We start from the raw sequence: 11,441 nt of genomic DNA, 5'->3' as shown, positions 1-11,441 counted from the left end.
AAGTACCATAAGGGCAAGTAAATGTGGTTTTCTCCTTATCTTCTGGAGCTATTGGGATTTGAAAGTATCCCGACATGCCATCAAGGAAACAGTAGAAATGATGCCCCGCTAGTCGTCCCAACATTTGGTCAATAAATAGCAACTTGACTACTGTCCTAGTGGGGATTAACTCATTCTATTCATTCTTCACTACTGTCATTCCTCCTTTTTTCGGGACAACTTGGGTTGGGCTCACCCACTTGCTATCTGATATGGGATAGATGATTCCCGCATCCAAATGTTTTATTACTTCCGCCTTGACAACTTCCTTCATATTCGGGTTCAATCTTCGCTGAGGTTGGATCACAGATTTGTAGTCATCCTCCATTAGGATCTTATGAGTGTAGAATGATAGGTTTATACCCCTAATATCGGAGATCTTCCATGCAATAGCTGATTTGTGCTTTTTCAACATGCTAACAAGCTTATCCTTCTACTCCGCAGACAAGTTTGATGCTACAATCACAGGGAGTTTAGAGTCCTCCATAAAGAATGCATACTCCAAATGTGTTGGAAGAGTTTTAAGCTCAAGTTCTGGTGGTTCAACAATTGATGGGTGTAAGCCACCCTCCTTTAATTTATCAATCTCCTCGAAATCATTTGCCTCATGTTCACAGTTATTCTCCTCCTCTTCTAGCTGGGTACCTATCTCTTTACAATCTGCAACACATATCAACGTGTCCATTCCACATAGTTCTACTTTTGAAATAGCAACCCCAACTGAAAAGAGTTCCTGCCTCTGGTCTTGATAGGAAGAATCAAACTGAGTAAGTAATCTTTCTACACTTTCCTCCAACTGGTCGCTCATTGACGCCGACGTGGATTCCTCAAACTGCTTTATCACATTATCTAATTCACCGTTTTGCCCTTGAATCCTGGCGATGTACTCTTTAACCGATTCTTCTACTGGCTGTTAAGTTGTACACTGCTCATGATGAGAATAACACAGCATGTCATGCTATGCAATTGTTTGAACTTTCTGCTCCACGTGTTCAACCATTCTCATGATAGTGTCAAATGATTCAAACATGTTAATCACTTCCTATAATAAAAAGAATAAGGAAAAGTCAGAACAATGATAGAATAAGAAGATAGGAAATAGAATATATGGTGAAATAGCTAAGAAAACAAAGTGCAAAGTATCTTTAAACGCCTAATTCCACGGCAACGGTGCCAAAAAACTTGACAAGATCCTTGCGTATATCACACAAGTGCACAGGTTTGTCGAAGTAATAATCCCGGGTGAGCGGGTATCGAATCCACAAGGAGTAGGGAATAAAAATACTTAATTCGATTCTTAGCTATGTAAAAGATCAAAGATAATGAGTGTGACAATGATTAAATTCTCAACAGTAAAAGTAACAAGTAAGAGAGCAAAAGTAAAGAAGGGGGTAAGGCAATCGATAAAGATGGGGTACCCAGATAATGGGGGTAAGGCAATCTATGTAATTAAGGATTTCCACTCGGGTAGAAGGAGCTCTTTTAAAATCTAAGGTGTTAAAAGCCATCTTTTAAAATTTTTGTCACTTTTGTAGATAAATAAGTCCCGTGTACTTAGAACTTTGAGGAGTATATTTTGGGTTGTTTTGAGTGAGTTCACACACATACACGAAATTCGGGTTTGTTGTCCTTTTTTATTCAAGTTTTTAGCTTGAGCATTGATTTTTCGTATTTAGTGTTGAAATTTTCCTTACTTGTAGAATACTTTCTTTGTATGCCTTGGTGAACCTAAGGCCAAGCACTTTCAATATTTTTTTCATTGATGCACAGAATGTTTTAATGTTTGCTTGAGGACAAGCAAAAGCATAAGTGTGGGGGAGTTTGATAGGTGCTTGTGCGATATGAATGCGAAGTGTTCATTCCTTATGTTGAGCATTACTTTTCTCAAGTTTTTACACTAATATGTGTGTTTTTATGTTACTTTTATGCAGGTAAGGTTGCGAGGCCGAGTATGAAGGAAATAGGCCAATGTGGATCATAATGCACCTATTTTGGAGGAAATCTTGCTACGGTTCAAACGCGAAGACATAGGTCAGGTGTGAGATGCTAGAGTGTGTGCCAACCTCCTAGCATTCGAGTGAGCATATCCATTTGGAGGGGCACAAAGGCAGTCACACTCGAGCATTCCGATTTATGCACATAAGAACGAGAGCTCCACCAACATGTATATCAATGAAGAAGCAAGTGATTCATGACGTAAACGTGTGCCCGTTTGCGTTACCCCGGTGAAAATATGGAATTGGGAAGTTATTCAGGTCGAAGATTGCAGCAGAGCACTGTAGCAACAATGAAGCATGCAATGTAACAGCACTGTTCACAGCCGGCCGAGAAATCAGAGAAACAGAGAATCCACACGGGCGTGTGGAAATTATCCACGGCCGTGTGGAAATTCTGCACGGGCGTGTGTACCATCCACGCCTGTGGAGTCTCCCGATTCCAGCCCTATTTAAAGCTGATTCAGCCCCGATTTTGGTATTCTTTTCTCCATTTTTTCCCCAACTTGCGAGAGGGCTTTGGCTAGGGTTTTGAGGGGTATTGGCTAGGTTTTTGGAGAGGTTATACGGCTCCTACATCGCGCATCGTTTGGAAGAAGGTTATTGGGAGAGCTTTCATCGGCATCGATCCGGCGAGGTGTATCCTAGGCCGGACAAAGGATCCCTTGCAACGAGTAGAGGACTCTCCTCAAGACCATCAACAAGACCATCGAGGGGTTTCTTTATGGATTCATTGCTTTTACATTCGATTTCTTTGATTGTACTTAGCTCCATGGAGAGCTAAACCCCTAGTGGGTACTTGGGTAATTGTGAACCATAGGATGTATTCATTTCATTGAACTTCTTTATTATGCTTTCAATAAATTGATGTTTATTGTGAGTTCCAACCTTGAATGCTTGATTGTATGAACATTTCCCCTATAGTGACACTAGGGTTGAGAGTTTTTGTTGGTAACCTTGTGAGTAAGTGACACACCACGAGCGTTAGACAAAGCTAGGTTAGAAAGGGTTGAGAGGGTGAGTCGAGAGGGTTAGACAAAGATAGATTCTACCTCCGTTTCTTGAGTTCTTTGCGGCCATAATAGAGTGAATGGTCTAAGGAATGAATCTCCGCTGAGGCTTAGTTGCGCATGCAACGGAGTGAAGCGTTGAGGGGATCTTAGTATCTAGGGCTTAATTGTGGTTAGGGACCTTCCGCCTGGACCAAAGCGTTAGGTCTATAATAAGGAAGAGATTTATCACCAGGAATCCCTAGAGCTCATTGCAACTTTATTCGAGTGCGAGGTTGAGAGATTATTTAATCTCTCCTCCTGGACATGAATAGAGTTAGGCATAGTTAACCTTAGATTTGGGACTATGTATGTAAGAATTTCCAGGACTAACCATTGCATTGATTAGGAATCATAATAGAGAGTTCTTGCACTTGAAGCGATTATCCTAGTTGAAGCTTCATCCGAGTACCCCATCTTTATCGATTGCCTTACCTAGTCCGTACTTTTGCTCTCTTACTTGTTGCTTTTAATTGTTGAGAATTGAATCATTGTCACACTTATCATTGTTCATATTCCAGATAGCTAAGAATCGAATTAAGTGTCTTTACTCCCTACTCACTGTGGATTCGATACCCGCTCACCTGGGATTATTACTTCGACAAACTCGTGCACTTGCGGGATATACGCAAGGGGATCTTGTCAACTTGGTTTATACGATGAGGAGTATACTGAGACTGAGGAGTATGAGAGTCTTCCAATTGACATGTCGGGTTTATTGCCCACGGAGGCATACAGAATATTATGTGGTAAGGGGCGATATGAACCAGGAGTGTCTAAGGCCTCATGTTTATCTCGACCTAGTTATAGATATCTTCACGCAATCATAAGCAGGTCAGTGAATGGTCACGGCGATAGCACGGGAGTCATAAACAAGCAAGAACTTCTGTACTTATACTCCATGGTGCTGAACAAGCCGGTCCATCTGGTGACATTTTAGCAGAGTATTTGACGCATCAAGGACAGTATCCCAGACTAGGTGTCATTTTCTCGGGTCCATACATTACTAGACTCATTATGGGGATGGGTCTAGGAGACACAATCAGCAGATCCGAGAAGCCAATTATACCAGCACCACTGGGGTTAGAGACAATGAGGCTCATGGGTTTGATCCATAAATATCCAAATGGTGTTTATGTGCTAAATATACCATTCGAGGATAACGGTGATGAGCCTCAGTCAGCACCAATGGAGACTGAGGCGCCTCCAGCGGCGGAGAACATACTCCCCCGTATGTTCAGTTATACCATCTCAAACCCATGATCATTTTGAGAGGCTTGAGAATGCTTTAGGAGCAGTGCGGGCAGAGGTTTCTGAGATCAGGGCTATGCAAGCCACTCAGTACATAGAATTCATGGCACGCTTCGACATATTACAGCAGATCTTAGAGCGAGACGTCGCCTCATCATTTGTCTTAAGGCCGTGGACTCCTCAGGCTCCCTCAACATCCACGACACCCTCATCCCCTACCCCGGTACAGGTGGACCCACCATGTGCATCTTCACCAGCAATAGTAGCAGCACCGGAGCCCGAGCGTGACACCGACGTTTGACTTTGTTTTTCCGCATTTTCTTTATGTTGCATTTTTATTTTAGACTTGTTCACTGAGACAGGATTCTCCTTCTGAGTTTATTTTCATTTTGCATCTCGAGTTGTATTCATTGTCTATCTTTTATATATACTCGAGATATTTTGTTTTTATTGAGCTTCACTGAACCCCCTCGTGTATGCGTGCAGATGGTCTTGTCTTCTTGGGAATTGAGACTTAGTCATGGGCACGGCCAAGGTGCTGAGGCACTTGGCCGTTTGAGCCTCTCAACCCGTCGGAACACTACTCCCATGGAATTAGCTTCATCAAATGCAACACTAGGAGTCAGGAGAGTATTATTTTGATTGCTTCTCCCACATTTTCTTTTGACTGATTTATATCTTGAGTGAGCTTGCATGTGTACATTGAGGACAATGTACAACTTAAGTGTGGGGGACAGTTTCATAGTGCACACATTTTTTTCTATTGTTCTTGATTGTTATATGCTCACATAGCCAATGATGGTTACCTTAGTTGCAAGGATTGTATTCTTGAGTTTAAGAGAATTTCTAACATTGAGTGTTTTCATGCTCTAGTTCATGCTTGAATTTCTAGGAATTTTTGCTCGATTTACACTTAGTGCACTACTCACTTTTTAAACTCTGTTGGAAACTCAAGTTCGATGTTAAAGGAACTAGTTATAGTTGTTTCTTGTGTTAAATTCTAAAAAAAAAAAGGAAATGAAAAAGAAAGAACAAAATAGTTTTATTGTTTATTTGTGCTTGTTGGGTGGAAAGAGCTACCACCTATGAAGTACGAAGCTACTCTCATAAGTCGGATACTAGCTATGCCCTAATGAGAGAAAGAGCTATCTCATAGGATGAGTGAAAGCTACCACTCCGGTAGAAAGAGCTACCACCTCGAAAGTGTGAAAGCCACCTTAGAGGCCGCTTTGGAAAGGGCTACCTTAGAGGATGTGTGAAGCTACTACCATCTTTGAAATTGTCGTCACTTATGTAGATAAATAAGTCCCTTATACTTAGAGCTTTGAGGAGTATACCTTGGGTTGACTTGAGTGAGTCCACACACTTTCACGATTTCGGGTTTGTTGTCCTTTTTTATTCAAGTTTTTATCTAGAGTTTCGATTTTTCATATTTAGTGATGAAATTTCCCTCACTTGTAGAATGCTCTCTTTGTATACTTTGGTGAACATAAGGCCAAGCACTTCCAATATTTTCTTCATTGATGCACATAACGTTTTAATTTTTTCTTGAGGACAAGCGAAAGCTTAACTGTGGGGGAGTTTGATAAGTGCTTGTGAGATATGAATGCGAAGCATTCATTCTTTATGTTGAACATTACTTTTCTCACGTTTTTACACTAATATGTGTGTTTTTATGTTACTTTTATGCGGGTAGGGTTGTGAGGCCAAGTATGAAGGAAAGAAGCCAATCTGGATTACAATACACCGATTTTGGAGGAAATCTTGCTAAGGTTCAAACGCGAAGACATAGGTCGATGTGAGATGCTAGATTGTGTGCCAACCTCCTCATATTCGAGTTGGCACATCCATTTGGAGGGGCACAAAGGCAGCCACACTCGAGCATTCTGACTTATCCATATAGAACAAGAGCTTCACCAACGTGCCTATCATTGAAGATGCAAATGATCCACGACGTGAACGTGTGCCCGTTTGTGTTACTCCGATGAAATTATGGATTCGGGAAGCTATTTAGGTCGGATACTGTAGCAGCACTATTCATAGTTGGCCGAGAAAACTGGAGTTTAGAGGATCCACACGGGCGTGTGGAAATTATCCACGCCCGTATGGAAATTTCCCACAGGCGCGTGAAGCATCCATGCCCGTGTAGTCGCTAGATTCCAGCCCTATTTAAAAGCCGAATCAGCCCCGATTTTAGTATTTTTTTCTCCATCTTTTCCCCAACTTGAGAGAGGGCTTAGGCTAGGGTTTCGAGGGGTATTGGCCAAGGTTTTGGAGAGGTTCTATGGCTCTGACATCGTTATTCCTTATGAAGAAGGTTGGTAGGGGAGCTTTCGTAGAGGCGTATCCTATACCGGACGAGATAATCCTTGGACGACGAGTATAAGACTTTCCACAAGACCATTGACACAACTATTGAGGGGGTTTCTTTACGGATTTATTGCTTTTACATTCTATTTCTTTGATTGTACTTAGCTTCATGGAGAGCTAAACCCCTAGTGGGTACTCGGTTATTGTGAACCCTAAGATGTATTTGTTTCTTTGAACCTCTTTATTATGCTTTCAATAAATTGATGTTTATTGTGAGTTCCAACATTGAATGCTTGATTGTATGAAAATTTCCCCTAGAGTGACACTAGGGTTGACAGTTCTTGTTGGTAACCTTGTGAGTGAGTGACACACCACGAGTGTTAGACAAAGCTAGGTTGGAGAGGGTTGAGAGGATGAGTCGAGAGGTACAGGAGCATCCCCTTTCCCCTCCGGTGTGATAGATTCTACCTCCGGTCCTCGAGTTCTTTGCTGTCATAATAGAGTGAATGGTCTAACGGATGAACTTCCGCTGGGGCTTAGTTGCGCGTGCAACTGAGTGAAGCGTTGAGGTGATCATAGTTCTAGGGCTCAATTGTGGTTAGGGACCTTCCACCTGGACCAAAGGTTTAGGTCTATAATAAGGAAGAGATTTATCACTTGGAATCCCTAGAGCTCATTGCAACTCTATGCGAGTGCGAGCTGTTGTGATTGTTCGATTTCTCCTCCGGGACATGTATAGAGTTAGGCATAGTTGACCTTAGATTTGGGACTATGTAATTAAGGATTTCCACGACCCATCATTGCATTGATTAGGAAGCATAATAGAGGGTTCTTGCACTGGAAACAATTATCCTAGGCGGAGCATTATCCGGGTACCCCATCTTTATCGATTGCCTTACCCCCTTCTTTACTTTTGCTCTCTTACTTGTTGCTTTTACTATTGAGAATTGATGCCCTGCTACCCACTCCAATATTTGATTAATAAACGGCAACGAAAAGTGGTCTTTACGAGTTGCATCATTTAACCTTCTATAGCCAATGAAATTAGTTCATTCCTGGTTGGAATTAGTTCATTCCTTTCATTTCTCACCACCGTCATTCCTTCATTCTTCGTTACTACTTGAGTTGAGCTCACACACACACTGTCTGAGATGGGATAAGTGATTCCTGCATTTAGAAGTTTTACTACTTCTGCCTTGATAACTTCCTTCATGTTTGGATTTAATCTTCTCTGAGGTTGAATCACTGACTTGTAATTGTCCTCCATTAGGATCTTATGAGTGCAAAATAAGGGATTGATGCATTTTATATCAGAGTTCTTCAAAGCAATAGAAGATTTATGTTTTTTTAACATGCTCACAAGCTTGTCCTCCTGCTCTGGAGAGAGATTCGAGGCCACAATCATTAGGAACTTTGAATCTTCCATTAGAAAGGCATATTCCAAATGTGTTAGTAAGGTTTTAAGCACTAACTCGTGGTTCCTCGATCGATGGTCGCAATCTTCTTTCCTTCAATATGTCGTGTGGAAATTCACACGGGCATGTGGAAATTCCATACGTCGTGTGAAAAGTCCATAGGGGTGCCCACATGGGCCTGTGGATTCCGGATTCAATCCCTATTTAAGGCCGATTTCTACCCCCATTTCAGAATTCTTTTTTCCATCTTTTCCCATATTTGAGAGAGGACAGTGGCTAGGGTTCTTAGAGGTATTGGCTAGGGATTTGGAGAGGTTCTATGACTCTGATATCACGCTCCATTCAGAAGAAGATTAGTGGGAGAGCTTTCGGCGGCACCGATCCGGTGTGGTGTATCCTTGGCCGGACAAAGGGACTCTTGGACGAGTAAAGGACTCTCCACAAGACCATCGCCATGACTATTGAGGGGGTTTCTATGGATTCTTTGCTTTTATATTTGATATAATTGATTGTAAATAGCTCCATTGAGAGCTAAATCCCCTAGTGGGTACTTGGATATTTGTGAACCCTTGGATTTATTCGTTTCATTGAACCTTTTTATTTTGCTTTCAATTAATTGATGTTTTATTTGAGTTCTAATCTTGTATACTTGATTATGTGAATACTCCCTTGGAGTGACACTAGGGTTGAGAGTTCTTATTGGTAACTCTTGTGAGTGAGTGACACACCACGAGAGTTAGACAAAGCTTGATTGGAGAGGGTTGAGAGGATGAGTTGAGAGGTAGCAGAGCATCCCCTTTCCCCTCCTGTGTGATTTATTCTACCTCTATTTCTCCGAGCTCTTTATGGTTATAGTAGAGTGAATGGGCTAAGGGATGACCTTTTGCTAGGGCCTAGTTGCAGAGGCAACGGAGTAAAGTGTTGAAGTGATTTTAGCACCTAGGGCTTAATTGTGGCTAGGGACCTTCCACCTTGACCAAAGGGTTAGTTCTACATCTAGGAAGAGGATTTATCACTTGGAATCCCTAGAACTCATTGCAATTTTATATGAGTGCGAGGTTGAGAGGTTATTCAATTTCTCCCCCGGGACATGTATAAGGTTAGGCATAGTTGACCTTAGATTTGGAACCATGTATTTAAGGATCTCCAAACTCATTAATGCATTAGTTAGGAAGCATAATAGAGGGTTTTTGCTCATCAAATGATTGTCCTAGGTGTAACAATATCCGGGTACCCGACTTATATCGATTGCCTTACCTCCCATTTACTTGCACTCTTTCTCTTGTTTCTTTTAGTTTTGTTACATCATATTTTGTCAGACAAATCAATATTCGCATTTTGTTTAGTTAAGAAAAAATTTAAGTGTTTTTATTCCCTACTCTCTGTGGATACGATACCCACTCATCCGGGATTTATTACTTCGACAAACCCGTGCAGTTGCGGAACATAGGCAAAGGACGTTGTCAATTTTTTGGTGCCGTTGCAGGGGAGTAGGCGTTTAGAGATACTTTGCACTTTGTTTTCTTAGCTATTCATTTATTCATTCTATTTCACATCTTCTTTTCTATCATCATTCTGATTTTGTTTTCTTTTTTTTGGTGCAACTGCAGGTTATGACACGAGGGAACCCTTCCATATTGATTGAAGGAGATCATGGACTTGAACATACACTCAGAAGAAGGGGAAAGGAACCTGTACAAGAACTGTCTAATTAGGCTGAGATAAAAGTGGAAGGGTCAGATAATATGGCAGAACATAATGAGTAATAGAGGACACTTTCTGATTATGCTAGACCCTTAGTTTTGGGCACACAATCTAGTATTGTGCGACCCCCAATTACAGCTCCGAACAATGAGCTAAAGCCGGCATTCATCCAAGTGATTCAGCAAACAACACAGTTCAATTGTTTGGCCGATGAGGATCCAAACAACCATATAGAGAACTTCTTGGAAGTTTGTGATATGATGAAGATTAATGGTGTATCGGATGATGCTATCAAATTGAGGGCTTTCCCATTCTCTCTCAATGGAAGAGCCAAGCAGTGGCTACATTCTTTGCCAAGGCCTCCATCACGACGTGGAATGAGATGGTCAAAGCTTTTCTTGCTAGATACTTTCCTCCGGGGTAGTTGGCCAAGCTTGGCAATGAGATTTCGTCATTTGTATAGATGGAATTGGAGTTATTGTTTGAGATATGGGAGCACTTCAAGGATCTTTTGCAGAGGTGACCACAGCACGGATTTCTCGAGTGGATGATTATTGACATGTTTGTATATGCGTGCAAACCGCAAGTGCACAGGTGTCGAAGTAATAATCCCAGATGAGTAGGTATCATATCTATAGAGAGTATGGAATAAAGACACTTAAGTTGTTTCTTAACTAATGTGGAAGATGAATAGTGATAAGTGTAACAAAATATAAAATAACAAAAATAAAAACAACAAGATAGAGAGCACAAGTAAAGGAGAAGGTAAGGCAATCGATAAAGATGGGGTACCCAGATATTGATCCACCTAGGACAATCGTTTGAAGTGCAAGAACCCTCTATTATACTTCCTAATTGATGCAACAATGAGATGTGGAAATCCTTAATTACATGATCCCAAATCTAAGGTCAACCATGCCTAACTCTATACATGTCCCGAAAGAGAGATTGAATAACATCTCAACCTTACACTCACATAAAATTGCAATGAGCTAAAGTGATTCCAAGTGAAAAACCCTATTCCTATATATAGACCTAAACCTTTGGTCCAGGTGAAAGATCCCTAGCCACAAATAAGGCCTAGGTGCTAAAATCAATTCAGCGCTTCACTCCATTGCACTCGCAACTAAGCCCCAGTGGAAGGTCATCTCTTAGCCCATTCACTCTAGTATGGCCACAAAGAACTCTTGGAATGTGGAGGTAGGATAGAACACACCAGAGCGGAAAGGTGAAGCTCCGTTACCTCTCGACTCACCCTCTCGACTCACCCTCTCCAATCTAGCTTTGTCTAAGTCTCATGGTGTGTCACTCACTCACAAGAGTTACCAAGAAGAACTCTCAACCCTAGTGTCACTCTAGGGGAGTATTCATACAATCAAGTCTGCAAGATTGGAACTCACAATAAACATCAATTGATTGAAAGCGTAATAAAGAGATTCAATGAAACGAATACATCCTAGGGTTAACAAATACCCAAGTACCCACTGGGGTTTTAGCTCTCCATGGAGGTAGACACAATCAATGAAATCGAATGTAAAAAAAAAAGCGTCCTTAGGAAACCCCCTTGTTAGTATTGGCGATGGTCTTGTGAAGAGCCCTCTACTCGTCGCAATGGTTCCTTTGTCCGGCCTAGGATACACCTCGCCTGATCGGTGCCTACGAAAGCTCTCCCACTAACC

At 41.5% G+C, this 11,441-nt stretch overlaps 1 non-coding gene across 1 annotated transcript; it reads right to left on the bottom strand.

The window, feature by feature from the left end:
- Window positions 1-10,192: 10,192 nt before the first annotated feature.
- On the bottom strand, window positions 10,193-10,299 carry LOC120267953. Its single transcript, XR_005538639.1, has one exon. It is a non-coding gene; the product is annotated as a small nucleolar RNA R71 (small nucleolar RNA).
- Window positions 10,300-11,441: the final 1,142 nt, after the last annotated feature.

The sequence above is a fragment of the Dioscorea cayenensis genome, chromosome 1 (assembly GCF_009730915.1).
Source record: "Dioscorea cayenensis subsp. rotundata cultivar TDr96_F1 chromosome 1, TDr96_F1_v2_PseudoChromosome.rev07_lg8_w22 25.fasta, whole genome shotgun sequence".
NCBI lineage: Eukaryota > Viridiplantae > Streptophyta > Magnoliopsida > Dioscoreales > Dioscoreaceae > Dioscorea > Dioscorea cayenensis.
This window is presented reverse-complemented; position numbering and strand designations above follow the sequence as displayed.